Source organism: Odocoileus virginianus, chromosome 11, assembly GCF_023699985.2.
Source record: "Odocoileus virginianus isolate 20LAN1187 ecotype Illinois chromosome 11, Ovbor_1.2, whole genome shotgun sequence".
Classification (NCBI taxonomy): Eukaryota; Metazoa; Chordata; class Mammalia; order Artiodactyla; family Cervidae; genus Odocoileus; species Odocoileus virginianus.
Window position 1 is genome coordinate 54,270,716 of NC_069684.1, and position 22,967 is coordinate 54,293,682.

Below are 22,967 nucleotides of genomic sequence, written 5' to 3' on the forward strand. Positions count from 1 at the left end.
CTAAAAATACTTATGAAACAAGTAACAACACGAAGAACATAAAACTAAGTGTATGCCTCAGGGTGATCCTGTTGGTCTTAGCCCTCTTGGGATAGTTTATAGAATAGCCAGCTAACTAGAAAGCTAGACAGACATGTGCATGCGTGCTCAGTCACTCAGTTGTATCCAACTCTTTGTGATCCCATGGACAGCAGTCTGCCATGCTCCTCTGTCCATAGGATTCTCCAGGCAAGAATATTGAAGTAGGTAGCCATTTCCTTCTTCCAGGGGATCTTCCCAACCCAGGGATCAAACTCACATCATTTGCATCTCCTACACTGCAGGCAGATTCTTTACCACTGCACCACCAGGAAAGCCCTTGAAACAGACATAGATATAGTAATATAACATAATTTATAGTGCTATAGAACTCATATATGTGCCTATTTCTACATATGTCTATTTCACAGAACTCTGATATATCTTTTTTTCTTATATGAAATTCAAATTTTCTTTTTCTTGTATATATTTCAATATTTATTAATACTGGGGATTTATTTTTTATATATTTTTATATATTATTTTATTATATATATTTTATATATATTTTATTATATATATTAAATATATATATATTATATATTTATTTTAATGAAGAACATTTAAGAAATGGGATTAGCACTTTATATTTTAAATAGAACCACTATTTTTACATGGAGCATTTGTATCTTTAAATAGAGCATTATTTCCCGCTGGCCATTTCTTACACATAGTGTTTGAAAAACAGTCCCCTGATCGTAATGGGACTCACACCCAAAGCACGATTTATGTTAATCAATCATGTACAGTTGCTGAATATTTTGTGCCACAGATGGAGAATTAAGGCTTCTCCCTTTCATTTAGCACTCTTAATCCCTCCCCCACCCTGCCCCTGTCCTTTCTGAATCTTGTTCTGTCTTTTTCTCTCTCCCACCCCACTATCCTTCTCCCGCCAGGTCTGAAGAATTCTTCCCAGCAAGCACTCTGCACAGTCCCTCCTCTGTGGGCCCCCCTCCTGAGAAGTTAGGTGGCTGTGTCAGTGCCTCTGATGCCTATTTTTACACTCGTGTTTGTCCGGAGTCTGACGTGGTTTATCACAGTCTCTCCAAAGACCCATTGTTCAGCACTTCAAGAAGAATGTTGTTATATTGACTGTTAGTGCGTCAGCCCGGCTCTCTCTGGAGGAGTCTTGGATGAAATTAGATAATTTCCATTAGAAGACCGTGCATTATTAGTCCCTGGTGCCAAACCGGAGAAGGAGCCAAGATGACTATTTCTGGCCAGGCTCACCTCAGGAAGGAACCTTCTCAGCTTTAATGGGATTTTGCTATTGTTGGTTGCCTTCTGTTTGACACCAGGCCAGCCCAGGGTTGGAAATTGTTTAGAAAGCTGCATGAAATATAATAGAACCCCAGCCATTTGCTGAGGCACATTCCTACACAGTGTTTATTTTGAAGAAGGGAAAAAAATATATTGTCCTTGGCAGACAACAATAAAAAAAAAAAAAAAAAAAGCAGTAACTTGAATCTCTGACCATATGCTTCTTGTTCCCAGTTGTGTTTAAAAACTCCCTGCCGGTATCGGAGAATTTCACACTGAAGTGGTAAATCTCTTGTAATATTTATAAGCATTTTCATTACAGACCCAGGAAGATATTTAAAGTCATCAAGGCCTTCAAGGCTGAAGCCATTTGAAACGGGTGGGTGCTGAGGAGAAGATGGAAACTGAAAGAATATTCCAGTCTCACTCTGGTCCCAGTCTGGCCCCAGATGTGGACCCCCCAAATATCTCAACGCCCTCCTATCTAGCCAAAACTTTTCACACCCAACAGCTGTAGGAGATGAGCCTTTCTGAACTGCTTGTGTTCTGAGCAGACTTAATCACTGAAGCAGTAGAAGACAGTAGAAATAAATGCCTCTTTAGTCTTGAGAACATTGTAAAAATCAACCTTTGATCACAATGGTAGGGAGTTTTGTTTGGCTTTATTTTTGTTTCCATTCTCAAAAAACTAGCTCACCATCAGAGTCGAATTTGGAGAAAAAATTGTCTCTGTTTTGGCAGTACTGTGCCGTGAACTGTCTAACGATATTAAAGGTTGGACATTTTTAAATGAGATTGAAATCCCTAAACTTCTTTCTTACAAATTTGCTTAGTGTCACACACTTCGCTTTCTTTGATGGTCCAATTCTTTTTGGGGCTGTGTGTGTGCGTGAAAATCGTAAACAGAACAAAACAAAAGAAAGGAAAAAAAACCTAAGGTGGGGTTTCAACAGACAATTCTTCAAAAAGCAATTCAACTCCATTTATAAGAGTTCCTTGGTTGAGTTAAAATGCAGCTTCCCAAGACAGCTTAAAGATAAAATCTTCAAGTCTAGGAGCTGATTCCATCAAATGACATTTAGATGTCCTCAGACACGTTGCTTCCTTTCAAGTATTTGGCCTTAACCTTGACCTTTTCCTCTTCAACTCATTTAATAAATAATATGTCCAACAACATCTTGACCATCAACAATGGGAGAGAGGGGAAGCAGAGCTAATTAAAAAATACTCACCAAAGCTGATCACCAAGTCAACTTCTGGTGTAAATGTCACCCCTTTCCCATGAAGTCTTTCATCAGAAATGCTGACCCATGGCCAAAACTGACTGAGGGGGTGACAGATGGGCCCTTCACGAGGGAGAACTGGAGAGAAAAATTTCAAAGTACACGCAGCCAGTAAGTTCTGGCCCTGCCTAGACAACGGGGTCTTGATTTCACCTGAGGGAGGTGGGTGCACCCATGGGCACCAGCAACGAGTTTCAAGCAGCAGGTAGAATTCTAAGACGATCCCCAAATTCCAGTCCCCAAGTGTGTATGTCCTATGCAATCCCCTCCCCTTGAGTAAGGACAGAACCTGTAAACGGGGTGGGATGTCACTCTTTGACTAGTGTCCCTTATATAGAAAAGATGAGAGACTTTGCTGTTGTAATTGAGACCTCAAGTCAGGCGAAAGTGAAAGTCGCTCAGTCATGTCCGACTTTTTGCAACCCCATGGACTATAGAGTCCATGGAATTCTCCAGGCCAGAATACTGGAGTGAGTAGCCTTTCCCTTCTCCATGGGATCTTCCAGGGATCAAACTCAGGTCTCCCGCATTCTAGGCAGATTCTTTACCAGCTGAGCCACAAGGGAAACCCAAGAAAACTGGAGTGGGTAGCCTATCCCTTCTCCAGAGGATCGTCCCGACCCAGGAATCAAACCAGGGTCTCCTGCATTGCAGGCGGATTCTTCACCAACTGAGCTATGAGGGAAAGAGAGATTATCTTGAGTGGATCTGACTTACAAGGGGGATTGGGTCCTTGCCCAGGAGACATTCTCTTGCTGGCCTTGAAGCAGCAAAAAGCTCTGGTGTGAGCTCCAGTGGTGAGGGGCAGTGTCCAGGCACTGAGGAGCCCTGCACCTGCATGGAGTCGAATGTTCCCAACAGTCTGAATGAGACTGGAAGTGTGTCTTCAGCTCCACAGGAGAATGCAGCAGGCTGACGGTCTGATTGTGGCCTTGTGAAAGCCTGGGCAGAGAACACAGCTAAGCTGTATCCAAGCTCCTGACACACAAAAACTGTGAGATCGGGATGGTGTTGGTTTAAGCCACTAAATTTGTAGTAATTTTCTATGAAAGCATAGATGACTAACACAAAAGCTCTGCAGACAGCTTGACCAGTTTTGAAATGCTGGACACTCTACCTGACATCCCTATTGCTACAGGCAACAATGCTACAGGCAGGTCATCTATACGTGTGTCCCTACAATGGTCTGGAGGCTTGTCAGGATACATGCCTGAGATCTCCCAGTACCCTCAGTTGGATATGCCTGCCTTCCTGCAGTTCCAGAGGCCCTAAGGGACCATTCACTGGCCATTTCTTTTTCTTAAGGCAACATCATGGACACTGGGGGAAAATAACATATTTTGAGACCATACTAGCCTGGGTTTGAGTGCCTCTCTTGACATGTTTTAAGCCAGGTAACTCAATCAAGTCATTTACATTTACACTTTTTTGAGTCTCAGATTTCTAAAATGGGAATGATAATATAACTTCCAGAGTTTTCATGAGAAGTAAATGAATTACCTATATGAAACACTTGGCCCAGAGATTGGACTCTAGCATGTGCTAAATACGTCCATTTTCTTTAAGACTTAGCTTAAGATCTACCAGAAAGCTAGCTTTGATTTTGCCTCTGCTGCCTGCTAGCAAGTACTTAACTTTACTCTGCTTCCACGTTATCATGAATAAAACAAAAATAGCATTAGTAATTATTGGATACATTATTGTAAGGATATAAATAAAATAATCCCTAAACAAACCACTTATCACCTGCATGGTACACAGTAATGTTAGTGTTTTTCATTATCATTCCTCTTCCACTTACCAAACTGGAATGCATCACTTCCTTCTCCATGGTCTCATGAGCTTTGATTGGATTTCTAAGATAGCACTTCTCATATTCTCAGATATGGGTATTGTAAGAAGTTGTATGTATTTCTTTCTCTCCCAATCTACCTTTTGCTTTCTGGGGACAGAAGCCATGACTAATTCATCTCTGTAAGCCACTCAAAGCCTTGCCTATTGCCTTCCAAATAGTAGATGGTCAAGAAGTATTGACTTGGGACTTCTCTGGTGGTTAAAACTTCACCTTTCAATGCAGAAGTGTGGGTTCAATCCCTGGTCGGGAAACTAAGATCCCACATGCCTCATGGCCAGAAAAACAAACATAAAACAGAAGCAATATTGTTACAAATTCAATAAAGACTTTAAAAATGGTCCACATCAAAAAAATCTTTTAAAAAGTACTAACTTGACCAAATTTTCAATTGACTTGGACGGAGCCAATACTAGATAAGAGCTAATTATAGAACCCAAGCAAAGTAGTGACCTTGTAGGCTCATTTGGTCCCTCCTGCTTGGGAGATCAAGTCAGCCAAGATGAACATGTCTCAAGCTTTGGTGGAAAGATCTCTATGTAAAGAGTTGGCCATATCATTCATTAACTAATCACTCGAACATTAATTTTCTGGGAATGTGTGTATCGAGTAGATGCTGGGTGCTCAGACACTCAGCTGTATCTGACTCTTTGTGACCCCGTGGACTGTAGCCCACCAGGCCCCTCTGTCCATGGGGATTTTCCAGGCAAGAATACTGGAATGGGTTGCCATGCCCTCCTCCAGGGGATCTTCCCAACCCAGGGATCGAACACAGGTCTCCCACACTGCAGGCGGATTCTTTACCATCTGAGCCACCAGGGAAGATACAGTGGTACAAGTCAAGAAGTAGAAGACAGATTCCTTCTCTCAGAAAAGCTTCCCGATCTGGCAGCTGATACTCTCCCCCTGGGCTTTGCAAGTGGCACTAGTGGTAAAGAGTCTGCCCGCCAATGCAGGAGACGTAAGAGATGGGGCTCGATCCCTGGGGAGTACAATAAGTACTAATGCACTATCCCCCTAGACTGGGAGCTCTCTCTCATTCTAATATCCGTCTCTCCTTGCTGAAGTTCTGCCCACAGTCTCCACTCTGAGCTCAGGAGAGGGTCCGGAGGACAGCTGTTCCCCATCCTCAGCCACGTGACCCTCACATAGTTAAAGCCCATTACTGAGTCACCCCTCAGCTCTAGCCTCACTTAAGCTGTGCCTCTAAAGCAGGGATATTGATGACGACCTGACTGGTAGGGCGACTGTGAGAAATAACTCATTAAAATGGCTGCAGGGTGCAATGAAAAGGCCAGAGAACAGGGCCAAGCAGCTTCCCCCGGCACTCCATTCATTTTCCAGGGAAAACAATTCTGGATCCGAGCTATAAAAAGAATGCTGAAGATAAAGCGTACCTCTCTCCCCACCTCACTATTTGTCTTCTATGAGGATCCGGGCACTTGCCAGGCCTCCTTTTCAGCCTTTATCACAGAACATTTCTCATCTGTTCTTTTATTCATGCTGGGCCCTTTTCATTGTCTCCTGCTCAGAAACGTGTGATAAGGATCTAGCTGACTGGCATTAGGAAACTCAGCTGTTCAACAAAGGAACCTGTCATTGTGCCCCAGGCACTTCAAAGCTCTCACAATATCTTATTTTAATTATTTGCTTAAAAAAAAAAAAACTTTGAACAATGTGTTTTGCATCCTAGATTGTCTGTGAGAAAATATATTTCTCTTTAGTTGGAGCCAGAGCTGCTGACAACTGCGAAAATGACTACACAGTAATTCATGCTAAAGTTTGTGAAAATACTTGAAATTCTTTTTTAAAGAATTAGAAGTATGCTTCTAATTGTGTACCATAGCATTGATTAGACCTCATTGTGGGCATCAGTAGAAGCTAAGGATCAGGATGGTGCAACTAGATTATCCAGATTCAATATTACCACATTTTTGCTTAATATTAATTCAATGTGATTGTGTAGTATTACTGTAGAGGTAAAGACCGTGGAAAGAGCTTTCATTCTCATAAGAAGGGCCTGACGTGTCTACCAGACACTACAGTAACAAGGGCCTGATAAATGGGATGGACAGTGAGTGTAAAGTTCAAGTGAATTTTAGACTTGAATTCCCAGTTCAGGCCTCACATTTCCATGCTTAACACTACAAAGGGCTATTTAACATATCAAGTTAATCAATACAAAACTGATAATGCACTATGGACACCAGGAATTAGGAGGGAATACTGAAAATGGCAAGGAAGTATAAATTGAGAGGAGATAATAAAGTGGCTTATTGTGATCCATTCATAGAAGCAGAAGGTATAGCGCAAACTCAGCAAAAATGGTTATTCTGGACTTTTCTCCATCTCAAACACCACCCATGGCCTTCTCCAGTGGCATATGATTAAGACTCACTCTTCTAGGTCAGGTCCTGAACTGTAAAGTGAGTACAAGAAAGGTCCCTATCTTATTCAAACTGCTTACCAAGCATCTAACAAGGTGCTTCATACTCAGTCATTATGTGCTGCATGAATGAATCAATGAATAAAAACCTGAGTCTAAGAGGCATCTTGAAAGGGACTCAGCATTTCCTCCATCAACCCCTTGTTTTGTTTTGGACACTAGTAGCAGATATTTGATCCTATTTCTCTGTCCGTGGCGCACCATCATCATCAGTCTTCGCAAGTCTCCTCTCTTATTTTACTTCTACTTTATTATTCTTTCTTTCCTCTGTTCCTTCAGCCTGAATCCCATTTTTCTCTCTGCCATAAGCACCCACCCCAGAGTATCTAATTTATGTTCTTCGTTATGTGCATATTTATAAATATCATGATATTATTGTGTGTGTTTAATTTACACATAGTATTAGCTGTGTTATCTCATTATATTTCTTACTCTTGTCATGCAACAGTATCTTTTAAAGATCTACACATACGTATATACATGTTTTTTATTCTGACTGCTGCATTATATACCATTATTTTTGTATATCATCTTACACTTATCCATTCTCTTAGTAATGGATATATGATTGCCTTTAACCCCCACGATTTTAATCACTCTTAGTAATAATCAATCATTTTCCCATTTATTTTGTTGATAACTTATAATTTTAATATAATTTGAAACAAAGAAAGGTTAAAAGAATAGTGCACAGAACTCCCATCAGTCTACCCAAATTTACCAACTAATTACATTTTGTCCCATTTGCTTTCTCATTACCAATTTATCTATATCTATAAGTGTACTTTTTTTGATCATTTAAGAGTAAGTTACAGATATGATCAAGCCCATCTATCACTAAATTTATCTACTAAAAAGTCAATGGTCAAAAAATAAATCAAAAAGAATATCATAAAATACCTCAAGACAAGTGAAAACTGAAAACACAGCACCCCAACTCTATGGAAGACAACAAAAGCAGTTCTAAAAAGGAAGTTTAGTGATACAGGCCGACCTCAATAAACAATCTTATCTACCATCTAAAGTAGTTTAAAAAAAAAACACAAAGTTCAAAGTCAATAGAAGGAAAGAAATAATAAAGATCAGAGAGGAAATAAATAGAAAATTTTTAAAAACTATAAAAGATCAGTGAAATAAAAAACTGGGTTTTGGCAAAGATAAACAAAATTGATAAATCTTTTGCCATTTTATTGTTATGAAGTGCCTCTCTTATCTCCGACACTATGTCTTGCTTTGAAGTTTATGTTGCCTAATTTTAATATAGCCATTCAAACTTCCTTATACTTTCGTTTGCCTCATATGTCATTGTCCATTCTTTAACTTTCAATCCATCTATTTTCTCATACTTGAGGTACCTCTCTTGAAGATAACAGATACTTTTGGTCTTGCTTTTTTATCCACTCTTACAAATTTTCCCTATTTAGTTGGCCTATTTACATTCAGTTTAATTATTGTTGTGTAGGATTGAGGTCTACCATTTGCTCTTTGCTTTCTGTTTCTCCCATTTGTTGTATTTTTTTCCAATTTCGGGCTTCCCTGGTGGCTCAGAGGTTAAAGCGTCTGCCTGCAATGCGGGAGACCTTGGTTTGATCCCCGGATTGGGAAGATCCCCTGAAGAAGGAAATGGCAACCCACTCCAGTATTCTTGCCTGGAGAATCCCATGGACAGAGGAGCCTGGTGGGCTACCGTCGACGGGGTTGCAAAGAGTTGGACACGACTGAGCGACTTCACTTTCACTTTATTTAATTGGAGGCTAATTATTTTACAATACTGTGGTGTTTTTTTGCCATATATCAACATGAATCAGCCACAGGTGTACATGTGTTCCCCCATCCTGGACCTCCCTCCCATCTCCCTTCCCACCCCATCCCTCTGGGTTGTCCCAGAGCTCCAGCTTTAAGTGTCCTGCTTCATGCATTGAACTTGCACTGGTCATCTGTTTTACATATGGTAATACATATATTTCAATGCTATTGTCTCAAATCATCCCAACCTCACCTTCTCCCACATAGTCCAAGAGTCTGTTCTTTACATCTGTGTCTCTTTACATCTGTGTCATCTTTCCTGTCTTGCATATTGGGTCATCATTACTGTCTTTCTAAACTCCATATATATGTATTAATATACTATATTGGTGTTTCTCTTTCTGACTTACTTCACTCAGTATAATAGGCTCCAGTTTCATCTACCTCATTAGAACTGACTCAAATGTGTTCTTTTTATAGCTGAGTAATAGTCCATTATGTATATCTCCCATTTGTTTATTTCTCTGTGCTCGCCCTTCTTTTGGTTAATTGAATATTTTTTACCATTCTATTCTTCTACTGGCTTTACCTCCTTGCACTTTTTTTTTTTGCTTTTGTTTTTGTTTAGTAGTTGTTTTAGGAATTCTTAACTAGTTACTTAGAATTAACATTGCATGAAATATAAAAAAACACATTCTTGCAACAGAATAGTTCCATTCATCCACTCCCCTTCAACCTTTATGCTATTATTTCATACATATTACAAGTCTACACCTTATAATCCCCATATATATTTTAAATTAAGAGAGAAAAGGTACTTTTAATCCAACTGCTGAATTCTTTATTTTTACTACTAGATTTTTCATACTTACACCTAAGTTCTAGCCCAAGCCCAAAGGCCCAAGGACCTGGAGAACCAATAGTCTAAGTCCCAGTCCAAAAGCTGGCAGGCTCAAGACCCCAAAAGAGCTAATGTTTCAGTTTCAGTATGGAAAAGGCTGATGTCCCAGTTCAGCAGTCAGGCAGAAGGAATTCTTTTTTGGCCTTTTTGTTCTATTCAGGTCTTTAACTGGACGCGGCTCACCCACATTAGGGTGGGTAATCTGCTACTCAGTCTACCAATTCAAACACTAACCTAATTCAGAGACATCATCACAGATATATTCAGGATAATGTTTGACCACATTTCTGGGTACTGCATGGCTTGCCAAGTTGACACAAAAAATTAGTCATCACATCCTGTTTGTCCTACAGTTTCTCTCTTAGCTTCTGACATCCATCAACTTCCTCTCACTTCTCTAAGATTGACCTCTAGATGGAAGCTAGAACCCTTTACTAGTTGATCATCTTTTGTGGAAAGGAAAGCTTCCAAAGTATTATTTAAAAAGAGTCAACTTATTTAGGCAATTCCAAATTTTAGGATTCTTCCAAGATATTTCTTTAAAAAATATGGAAATCTCCTTAGCAACTTTTTTTTAAACATTTCTCTAATCTTAAAGAAATTTAAGAGGAAAACATGGGCTTGCTATTTACCAGGTTTTGTTTGATTGTTTGCAATTTTGTGTTTTGTTTTTAATAAACAAGTGCTAATGGTTGAAATTCAATATATTAGCCGTATAAGAAATATGACAAGTTATGGGCCAAAAGAAGTCAACTATAGGAAGTGGAAGTTCTGAATAAGACAGTTAATGAGACTCACTGCATGATAAATATAGTACATTAAGCGAACTTTGAATCCCAGAGGAAAATGATATTATAGACTGAATATTCTTGATGGTGCCTGATTTCCCCTTCCCCCGAGGAAGCATTCTTCAGCTTTTTCTTAATGGATATCTCCAAAGCCCCAGTTAGAGAATGCTGCAGGGTCAGTGGAGAGGTGCAGAGTTTCAGCCTTCAAATACTGAAATCCAGATAAATATGCCAAGCATCCAAGTGCTGTTAAAACCTCGAGAAAGGCTCTGGAGTGGTCTGTTTATTTCTCAGTATTTTTGAGCCAGTCCGTTAGTTCTCAAGGAAGAGGGAAGGACGTGAGAATTCCACTGTACTATTATTAATTTTTCTGTCCTGTGGGGAGCAAGGCTCTGATCACTTTTGGAGAGGGAGGCAGACATAGGCTGACTCACAGATTTCTTTATTTTTTTTTTTTAACTGCCAGGCTAGGTGATCTCAGAAGAGGCAATTGGCTGCCAGGAATCACAGATTGTATGAAAGCCAAAAGTCACACTGGAAATACTCTCTTTCAATACACCTCTCAATTTACAGGAGGGTGAAACAGGCTCGGATGCAGTCAATAGGTTGCTCCAGATCTTGCAGTGGGAAAGGTGAACAAGAAGCCAAATGATCTGACTCCTGAATCAATGGTTTTCCCATGACACTGAGACTTCACCTGAATACTGATTTTTAAAATCTGTTTTCTTTGATGGTCTCATCTCTTCAATGGAGTATGGTACTCACCTTGACATTTTTTGAATGAATGAATGACTTTAACTCTCAGAGATAATACTTTTGTTCTTATTGATTTCTATGCTTTTGCTTCTTTACATTATTTTAGCCTGTGTGTGTGCTTAGTCGCGTCTGACTGCTTTCGACCCTACGGACTGTAGCCTGCCAGGCTCCTCTGCCCATGGGATTGTCCAGGCAAGAATACTGGAGTGGGTTGCCATTTCCTTTTCCAGGGGATCTTCCCAACCCAGGGATCGAAACCACAGCTCTTGCGTCTCCTGGATTAGCAGGCAAGTTCTTGGCCACTAGTGCCACCTGGGAAGCCCTTATTATGGCCTATTTTGGAACAATTAGCATTTGCTTTTTTCTCGACAAAAGAGTTTCAAAAGCTGGGGTTGAAGATGGGAATAGAAGTTGGACACAGGGAGACCCTGCTTTGTGTTCACTGCCCTGAATAACATGTAATTAGTGGGCTGCTTACTCACTGTCAGTCCTTACGCTTTCCCCAAACCACTACAATGTGTTAAGTCCTCTGTCAGGTTAGAAGCTGGGGGTACAGAACTGAAGTTATGGTTCAGGTAGCAGGTAAGTAGGATGTCACAGAGCTAGGAAGACACAGCCCAGCAAAATGTGAGTTTCCAGCCAATGTGTTCAGTGCACAGGTACTATGGGATCAGGGGAGAGGTTGATCCAGCTGGGCACAGATCACGTCACACTGACATTCCTTACGCACGGATATATTGCATCTTAGTTATCTGCTTTACCTAACTCCCTGTGTAGTACCAGCTCAGGAGAGATGAAGAGAATTATCAAATGAATGAATGCATAGATAAGTATTTCCGGTTTTGTAAATGTAGAGGATACAAAGAATCCACTACTTTGCCTACACACACAGGTAGCAAAGCAGCCACAGGTAAATCTGACCCGGACTTTTGTTTTAGCCCATGTCGTGATTTTTAGAAACTTGAACCACACTGGGCTTTAAAATATGGATGTCTGACTTCTTTTCAAAAATCAGCAGAATATCTGATAACACTTCGCACTCATTCCAGAATGGCTGGCTGGTTGGCGGTGGGTAGAACCTCTATTTTCCTACTGAGCACAAGCCTTGAGGTGGCCATGTTCCCCACTGGTCATACTGTGTGGACCTGTGCACCTCACCCAGACATCTGCTCTCACATTCTGAGTCTGGACATCCACAGAACTGGAGATCAGTGTGGGGAACAGCAGGTGTACCCGAGGGAACCAGGGAAGGATTTCTGGAGTTCCAGGGGCTCTCAAAAGTGCAGCATGTGAAGCTGGAGAGAGCAGGCTGGCCTGAGGGGAGGCAATCCTTCCTGATACTCAAGGTGGGCGCTCCACCAAGGGGATGGCTGAAGACAAGGAGACCATGCCTCCAGTTTCCCTCCTGAAAAAGCAGATTTCTTTTGAGAAATTAAAAAATACATTTAGTAAGTCTTTTAAAAGGCAATAATCAGCTCACTACATGTTAGCATGAATACCATATTTTTAAAAATGATTATATCTCCCCTCCAAAATTTTAGTGATAAGTGGCATTATTTTATATTTCTGCAAATATCTTTATGTTTAGCTTAACAGAAGACAGCTGGTGTTCATTTTTATATTCAGTCTACAGTGGTATACTGTTTTCATTGAAGTATATGAAGAAAATAGACACACATAGATGAAATCAGAAAAGAGGAAATTATTTTAATAGTCTTTTCATATAACTGTGGCTGTCTTTCCCTGTCTTTCCCAGGGAAGAACATGTTCATACGTAGGTTCCCTTTGCTGGCAAAGTGTCTCCCCACATCTAATCCTAACCATCACCACACCCTGCATTGCATGAGGCGGTTATCGTTTAGGGCTAGGCTGAAATGTTCTCTTGGGACCTGAACTTCCCCTTGGTAATGTTCGTCATGCTTGTAATTAGTTATTTGTGTCATTAGCTGTTTCATGCCAGGCTTTCCCACTGTAGCGGAAGCTCCATTGATGACTACAGTGCTGTGTCTGTTTTCCTGATGACTAACTGTGTGGAGCCCATAGTAGGCACTCAATAAGCATTTTATAAACATCTTTACGATGTCTCCCATGGGACTTCCCTGGTGGTCCAGTGGTTAAGACTTCACCTTTCAGTGCAGGGGTAAGTGTTCCATCCCTGGTCAAGGAGCTAAGGTTCCACAGGCCTCATGGCCAATAAACCAGAACATTGGAAAAAAAAAAAAGCAATATTGTAAAAAATTCAATAGACTTTAAAATAGTCCACATCAGTAAATTGATGCAACCACTATTGAAAACAGTAAAAAACTAGGACTAAAACTACCACATGGGTCAGCAGTCCCACTACTGGGCATATACCCTGAGGAAACCAAAATACAAAAAGACACATGTGAGATGGGGAGGGAGGTGGGAGGGGGGATCAGGATGGGGAACACATGTAAATCCATGGCTGATTCATGTCAATGTATGGCAAAAACCACTACAATACTGTAAAGTAATTAGCCTCCAACTAATAAAAATAAATGGAAAAAAAAAAGACACCTGTACCTCAATGTTTATTGCAGCACTATTTACAGGAGTCAGAACATAGACGCAACCTAGAGGTCCTTTGACAGATGACTGAATAAAGAAATTCTGGTACATATATACAATGAAATATTACTCACCCATAAAAGGAATGAATTTGAGTCAGTTCTAGTGAGGTGGATGAACCTAGATCCTGTTGTTACAAAGTGAAGTAAGTCAGAAAGAGAAAAACAAATATCATATATTTACACATATATATGGAATCTAGAAAAATTGTATTGATGAACCTATTTGCAGGGTAAGAATAGAGACGCAAACATAGAGAGCAGCCTTGTGGAGAGGGTGGGACGAATTGAGAGAGTAGCCCTGAAACATATACATGATCATCTGTAAAACAGATAGCTAGTGGGAAGTTACTGTATACCACAGGAAGCTCAACCCAGTGGTCTGGGACAACCTAGAGGGGTGGGATGAGGTGGGAGGTGGGAAGGAGGTTCAAGAGGGAGGGGACATATGTAGACTTATGACTAATTCATGGTGTTGTATGGCAGAAACAATACTATAAAGCAATTATCCTCCAATTTTAAAAAAAATGTAATGGTCCAAATTTTTTTAAAAAAAGACCCCTCCCCAGCCTCTAACACCTCATCATCTTTAGAGAGTCTATTCAGGGGGCAGCTAAGCAGGAGAAAGGCTTTCAATAAACTGCTCCCAGCCTGCCCTCTCTCCAGATAACTACCCTGGCACTTCACATTTTCAAACTGCTTAGAGAGACAGGCCTCACAGACAGGGAGCTGGCTGGACTGGGCTTAAACAAACAATGCAAGAAGAACATCTACATACAGCTGAATCATTTTGCTATGCAGCAGAAACTAACACAACATTGTAAAGCAACTGTACTCCAATAAAAATTAATTTTAAAAGAAAGAAAAAAAGAACTTATAAAGGCATTGACTGCTGTGCAAGAGGTGAGTTGAGGGTGGGAATCTGCTCCCTGGTGCAGACAATGTGTCTGAACAGGAGAGGAAGGCCCCAGGGGTGGACTGAGAGCAAAGTGATTTCAGATGTGACCCCAAAATGCCATCCCATCTCGCATTTATTTATTTATTTATTGGCCATGGCCCCACAGGATTTTGGATCTTAGTTCCGAGGCCAGGGATCAAACCCATGGCCACTGCCGTGGAAGCATAGACTCTTAAGCACTGGATTGCCAGGAAAGTCTCAAGCAGCTTTCCTCTTAAGTAACAAGCATTAAGGGTTAGCTAATTTTATCAGGCTATTGATTCTCCTTAAAGATTCTCTAAGTAAAAGTAAAACATTTACAAACAGGAGTTCTGTGCATTCTCTGTAACAATTTTCTGCCCACACACCCTAGCACACCACTCTGATAACCCCTGCCAGGAAGTTCCCAGGGAGGCGCTCTGCAGTTCACAAAGTACTTTCACACACCTGTTATCAGATCCTCGTGTATACGTGAGGCCTCAGTAGTATCATATGATGGATGGTGCATTAGCATCCTCATTCCTATTTTATGGCTGTTTAAATGAAGACCCACAGAGGTTAGGAAGCCTGGCCTCGGGTCACCGAACCAGCACAGCCAGAGCTGAGGTCTTGACAGGCGGTTTTTCTGGTCACCTTCCGTTCCCTCTCGCCTGTCTTATGGGGCTGAAGTCTTTCCAAGGGAACCAGTTGACTTCCAGCAGGCTGGCGGACCTGAACGTTAGCACTTGAGTGTAGGGCCACATCCGATCATTTCTGGCTGTGATCTAAAGAAAGGAAAACCTCTCCGAGGGTCAACAACATTGTCATGAACCTCCCCTGAACCAGCTCCCTGACAGGGACACGGCATTTGGTGCCCCTGGTGATCCAGCTGGACACATCTCCTTGGTCACTTTGAACTTACAGAGGTGGGGGCGGGGGTGGCGGTAGCGTGTAGGAACCCTGCGGCAGGCTGGTTTTGGGGGGCAAGGTCACTGGGAGAAGCTGGCTATGAGGGGAGGAGGCAGGAGCCAGGCCCCGTTTACAAAACCAGCCTCCAGGCTGTTGTCTGCAGCAGGGGAGATTTCAGGGGCGACCTCCTCCAGGCACAAAACAATAGGGCGGAGGGGAGGAAGCAAGTGAGCTTGCTAATCTCAGTTGTTTATTTTTCCTCCCTCATTTCCTCCTGTGTTCCTCCAACCCAAATCCCCTAGCCTCTGGTTTCCCGCCCCTATCTGGTTAACAACCTCCCACTGCAGCCTCCTCAGCAGCCCCCTTGGCTGCCCGGTGTAATCTCTTCTCCAGGCTTTGCTGAGGCTGTATTTACCACCACACAGGATTTCCGTAGGTGATAACCGCAGGGCCTGGTAGCTCCGGAGCAGTCCCCCCTCCCCTCACGGGGGTCTATTTACAGCAGGGGAAGAATTCCAATCTCTCCCAAGAATGTGACTGTCCTGAGAGGGGGGGTCTCACCTACACCAGTGGCTGAGCCCGCCTCTTGGTAAGAGTCACTCATGCTCACACCCCTCTTTCCCTGACCTCCAAGTGTGGGGGGGCCCCAAATGCAGAGACAGGAGGGAAAGTACAAAGGTGAATCGCCTGAGGTGACTTGGCTCACTCACAAAGCTCCAGGCGGAGGGTCTTGGGGCGGAGCCTCTGGAAGTCTCCACCTCTTCCTCCTGGACTGGCCTTGTCAATCCAGGTCCCACCGGAAGTGGGTATGCACCAACTACACCGCGTTCACTCATTAAGCTGGTTGCTCAACACTCAAAGAAGTATCCACCTCCCATAAACTTTGTATTGATGAAGAATGCACATGGGGTCGCCAAGTCGATGGTTTCACCACATGCACTTACTCAGGGAAGGAGCACCCAGATGAGAACATTGGCCACACTCACAAGCCCTTCCCGATGCCCCAACCTGGGCACTGCCACCTCCTCTCACTTCCAGCCTCCAGGACCACTGTCCTGACTCCTGACACCGCAGATCCATTTTGCCTCCTGAGGTGTACGCTGAAGAAGCTGGACTCCAGAGATGCAGAGATAAGACTTTCATTTTTCTCAGTCAACAGTATCTGGGAGGCAGGAGGCATGTGGAGCCTGATCTGAGTGTTCTATTTTATTTTCAACTGTCAAGATCCCTAATTCCTTAACACCACATAACTGTGAGGAATTTTAGGGAAGGAGTTATCTTTAGTGAGAAGCCCTGCAGTAGGCAGCATGCCAAGTGTGAAGGAAAAGTGGAATGAGACAAGTTGCGATGCGAAGGCGTTGCGAAGAGATAGGGACTGCGTGAAGCCAAGGCCTCCAGGGGCTTCATGAAAAGTGTTAACATTTTCACCAAAGGGAGAGAGAAAAGAGTTCTAAACTCTCCCAACCATCTTCAGTCCATCCTTGCCTCTTTCCACTTTTTTCTGTATTTATTGTTGTTGTTCAGTCACAAAGTCATTTCTGACTCTTTGCAACCCCACTGACTGTAGCCCACCAGGCTCCCCCTGTCGTGGGATTTCCCAGGCAAGATAACCAGAGTCAGTTGCCATTTCCTTCTCCTGGGGATCTTCCCAAGCCAGGGATCCAACCCATGTCTCTGGCATTGGCAAGTGGATTCTTTACCACTGAGCCACCAGGGAAGCCCTCTGTATTTCTAGAGACACTATTTTAAGCAAAGCCATACCCCCTACCTCTTTAAGTACATGAAAACAGATACATAATATAAACCACATATGTAATTGTGTGCATGTGTGTGTGATAAAATACATGACATAAAATTTACCATTAGTGATATTTAGTACATTCTCAATATTGTGCAGCCATCACCACTATCTGGATCCAGAACCTTTGTATCATCCTAAAATGACACCTCACACTTATTAAGCTGTCACTCTTCTTTCTCAAAACCATGTTCAGATGTTACCAAATAGGTAGCAATGCCTTAACTCTATGTGTGTTGTCCAGGCCTCTGAACTCTTGACAAAAAGAATGCTAATCTTCTCTCTTCATACAAGATCCATATACATCATTTTAAATTTTCTGGTAGCCGTGTCACAAAGGTAAAAAAAAAAAGTGAAAATAATTATACTAATTTATTAATAGCTAATCCATTTTTATGGCTGAGTAGTAGTCCATTGTATACATCTTCTTAATCCATTCATCTGTTGATGGACATTTAGGTTGTTTCTGTTTGTAGAAACATGGATGAACCTAGAGATGATCATACTAAGTGAAGTAAGTCAGAAAGAGAAAGAATAATATCATATGATATCACTTATATGTAGAATCTAAAATATGACACAAAAGAACGTATCTATGAAATACAAACAGACTCACAGACATACAGAACAGACTTGTGGTTGCCAAAGGGAGAGGGTGGGGAAGGATGACTTGTGAGTTTGGAATTAGCAAATGCAAACTACTATATACAGATGGATAAACAATAGGTCGTACTGTATAGAATAGGAAACGCCTCTCGATATCCTGTAATAATCATAATAAGCCACTTAGCATATGAAAAAGATTATATATGTATACATATACATGTATAATTGAATCACTTTTCTATACAGCAGAAATTAACACATTATAAAACACCTATACTTCAATAAAATAAATTTTAAAAGATAGTTAATTTAATCCAATATTTCCAATTTCTTACCATTTCAATGCATCATCATTATAAAAATGATTGCTGATCTATCTTGCACTGTTTTATTTGCACCATGTATTTTAAATTGGGTGTGTATCGCTCACATATTGTACGTCTCGGGGGGGGGGGGGGATCAGCCATATTTCAGGAACCCCACGTGGCTAATGGCTACCATGTTGGACAATGTGGCTCTAAACAATTTGTAGAATGCTATCAAAATCCCAAATCATCTTTCTTAAAGATGATTGTTAAATGCTCAAACTTTTTAAGGCTATAGTTATGTTTTGAATATCAATTTATTTTCTCCATTATGAAAAATAATACACCTGGAAATTAGGGAAAGAAAAATCACCCCTGAGCACCAACACAAGAAAAACTATAATCGCTCTTTGGCACTCTGTATGTCATGATTTCTTTGTAGTTTGTTTCTCATTGTTCTGTGCACCACACAGCAGCATTACCACCCCTTTGGAGTAGAAGCTCAAGGCCAACATAATCACTTATCAGAGGCAATTGTGCCACTCTCTCCAGGGTCATGAGGAGGTTGGTGAACTAGCTCATGTCTAAGAATCCCTCCAATCCAGACATGCCAGGGTAGTAGGATGCCAGTTATCCCTTCCATTCAACAGACACACAAACACACACATACGTACATAGATCCCAGGCCTTTCCTTCTACCCCATAGAACAGCCTGCAAAGGGGTAAGAACATCACTAGTCAGCCTTGCTAACTTACTGGGAAAACACAAAGATCTAAACATAAGCACTTTTATTTAGCATTCATGCTCAGAAAGAAGAAAACCTAGCAGAAACCAGACTCGGTATGCAAGAATATAAAAATTTTTTTTTTTCTTTAGATTCCCAGAAGCTTCATGCCACAATGCCCCAAGCTGGGGAAAAAAACATGCCATTTCATATGTTTATAACAACATCTGATTTAATATTATACAATTTTGCTTAGTCACAAACCAGAACAAATACCTTCAGATTTATTACATCCTTCTATTCAGTAACTTAAGTTATCATAGTTAATAATGCAACCATTCCACAGCCCAAGAAAAAAGCTTTCTAATTCTTTGGGACCAAAGATTCTGGAGAGGCAAGTTTTTTTTCAGGGAGGATTTAAGGTTTTCAAGCTCTCAATGAAGCTTGAAATTCATCTTTTCCAGTTCACATGAAAAGAGTTTCCTCTGAAGCTTGGCTGGGAGGTAGAAAGAGAGGAAAACCAGTTGACAGACAGAATCTCCTGTGGGCTTTTAGAGAATGTAGCAATTTCTCACCAGCATCCCTAATCCTTACCTTGTCTGGAAAAATAAAATAAATACAAAGTGAACAAACACACAGAAAAACCATACCAATGGCCCCCATGTTCTTTATATTGTTAATGCTGTATTTTGGACTTCCTCTTACTTGTTGATTCATTAAAAGGCACCAACTGATTTTTGCTTTGATTTGTTTTGTTCACACAGCTTGTAGGATCTTAGTTCCCTGACCAGGGATCAAACTTAGGCCAACTGTAGTGGAAATGCAGAGTCTTAACCACTGTACCACCAGGGAAGTCCCACCAACTGATTTTAAAAAAGAAGCAAATGCTACCCTCTCAAAACATCCTACCCTCTCCTTCACCCACAGAGTCTGAAAGTCCATTCTCTATGTCTGCTTCTCCATTCCTTCTCTGCAAATAGGTTCATCAGTACTATTTTTCTAGATTTCATGTATGTATTAATATATGTATTAATCCACAATATTTGGGCTTTCCTGGTGGCTCAGACAGTAAAGAATCTCCCTGCAATGCAGGAGACCGGGGTTTGATTCCTGGGATGGGAAGATCCTCAGGAGAAGGGAATGACTACCTGCTCCAGTATTCCTGCCTGGAGAATTGAATGGACAGAGGAGCCTGGCAGGCTATAGTCCATGGGGTCGCTAAGAGCTGGACATGACTGAGCAACTATCACTTTCACTGCTACTTTATTCTGACTCTAAGGCCCACACAACTACCTTTCAATTAAAAATAAATTTAAAATAAGCAAAATAAAAAGAAGCAAATATTCTTACAAAGCACTCTTTCTCATTATTTCTTCATGCATACATTCTCACACAGGCATTTGTTACACAATTTGTGCACAACTGTTCAGCCCCAAGCATTGCCCCTTCCTGCCCAATTGATTAGGGTGAGTTAATGATATGGGAGTTAACTCAGCTACCTGGAGGTCCGTCCAAGTTTTGCCTTCAGAGCTCTGCTCTGTTTCAGGACACAGGTGATCTCCTACTGCCTCCAGATGTGGGTGCTAGGGTCCTCAGAGAGCTGGGAGATGCATGTTTGGATCAGCATGAACCGGTCACCCAACGTGGACATATCTGTGTTTAACCACAATGTATGCTAGTGAGTTCCATTTCTCAAAGAAAGCTAACATTTCTTTACACACCATTAGAGAAAATGCCAACATTAGAGTGGGGAGAAAGAGGACTCAGTCTGCAGGGAATGAGGTAAGAGTTTAGAACAGTTTGAGGCCTTCCTAAAAAGGAGGATTCCTAGGTCCTACTGCAGACCCACCACATGGGGATATCAGGGCGTTAGATACAGGAATAGCCACTTTGATAAAAAATGGTTAGGTGATTCACAAACACACTGCAGTCCATGCACAATAGTCTTAAAGTTCCCTTCATTAAGTCACAAGTGAATGTTTCAAATGTAGAATTAAACCAGATTCCACTTGAAGATACTTTGAATTCTTGCCAACAGATTTTTTAAATTTTTATTGGAGTATAGTTGATTTACAATGTTGTGTTAGTTTCAGGGATATAGCAAAGTGAATCAGTTATACACATACACTGCCAACAGATTTTTAGCAGCAAGTTGCCAGAAGTCAAAAGCCTTGAGTTCTGTTCTAGCCCATCACCTATAACGTGGGCAAGTTACTTAACCTTTTCAAACCTCCCTGACGTGAGTTATGCAACTAAGGGCAAGTGTGATTATAATACTGAAATGGCTTACGGAAGGCTTTCCCATCCATCCACCTCACTGGAGCATCAGGAGGATCAAGTGGCATGCAGTGGATGAACTTGTTCTGCAGACTTCATGGCACCTGACAAAGGCAGAGCACAATTAGTGTGTGGACTTAGTTTTAGATCAAACATCTGATTTTTTTCAGGTCAAATAAATCAGTCCATCCTAAAGGGAATCAACCCTGAATATTCATTGAAAGGACTGATGCTGAAGCTGAAGTTCCAGTACTTTGGCCACCTGACTCACTGGAAAAGACCCTGATGCTGGAAAACATTGAGGGCAGGGGAAAAGGGGGGTGACAGATGTTGAGATGGTTGGATGGCATCATCCACTCAATGGACATGAGTTTGAGAAAACTCCAGGAGATAGTGAGGGACAGGGAAGCCTGGCATGCTGTAGCCTATGCGGTCGAAAAGAGTTGTACACAAATGAGAGACTGAACCACAAATATCTGCTTTATTACTGAAAAAAAAAAAAAAAAACAAAGCTAGGCTGGAGGATGTGCTTGAGGAATATAATATAGAAGTAAGTAGACAACAATTTCTAATAGAGAATCTCAGTAGAAAATTTATCCACCAAGCCTCAGGAAGCACTGGACAACTACAGGCCTCTCCCATTTAGGGCAAGGTTTTCCTGCCAAGTTTACCACTTGGACCAAGGAGACTTCCCAGCAGTTTGAAGGTGGGCTGAGCCCAGGAAGAAAGAGGAAGGAGGAGGAGCAGAGTTCAGTTGCTACTCCCAAGTTTACCAGTCATTTTTCTCTTAAGAATAAGGATGAGAGGAAATGGGGAGGGGCCAAGACTAACTAATGTCTCTTCATTGGATACATAAGAAATAAATATGAATACTCAAGCAGCCTGAGGGAAATTACTATATCTGTCCCCAAATTCCTGCCTGCCAGTGCAGGAAATCCTGGTTCGATCCCTGGGTCAGGAAGATCCCCTGGAGGAGGAAATGGCAACCCACTCGAGTATTCTTGCCTGGGAAACCCCATGGACAGAGGAGCCTGGTGGGCTACAGGGGGTCACAAAATCCAGGGGGTTTAAAAATCCATGGGGTCATGAAAGAGTCAGACATAACTTAGGTGCTAAACAACAACAACGAATGGTCAACCAAAAGGGGCACTGCACCTACAGAGAGGGAATCAGCTCCCCACCACCACCACCAAACCAGCCACTGCTCCACTAGAGACCTTCCCCGGGCAGGCAGTGTGGATTTTTCCCCCATAAGTTTCTGAGAAGGGTAGGTAAAGTACATTGTGTTTCTCAAGGCCTTTCAATAGTCAAGATGAAAAATGTAGTTCTTCAGTTTTCTATCTCAAATTATTTCCAGCTAGATTGACCAACATAGCCCCTCAGAAGTTACACAGTAAAACCAAGATATCTTAATTTACACCATAAAAGTATCCCAACAATAAGATGCTCTACACTTACCCTTCCCAGTATCAAGTTGCCAGGGAGTCCCAAGACCAAAACTTAATCCTCTTACAAGATCCAAAGAAGTTAAAGCCTGAAATTAAATTATCCCACTCTCAGTCAAGTTCAAAGACATTACATGTCAAATTTTTATTCTCTTTAGCTGAAGTTAAAGAAAAGTTCTTGATGTCCTGGGGTGTGGGGAGGAGAATGGTTGGGGCTCTGACAACAGCTGTAGCCTGAGCTGGCTTTCCAGTAAGGGGCCTTAGAGTTTGGATTAATTCAACTCTAAG

The 22,967-nt window shown here is 41.6% G+C and overlaps 1 pseudogene; it reads right to left on the reverse strand.

Moving 5' to 3' along the window:
* Positions 1 to 17,501: 17,501 nt before the first annotated feature.
* Positions 17,502 to 17,617, reverse strand: LOC139037600 (U6atac minor spliceosomal RNA; annotated as a pseudogene).
* Between the last annotated feature and the right edge of the window lie 5,350 nt (positions 17,618 to 22,967).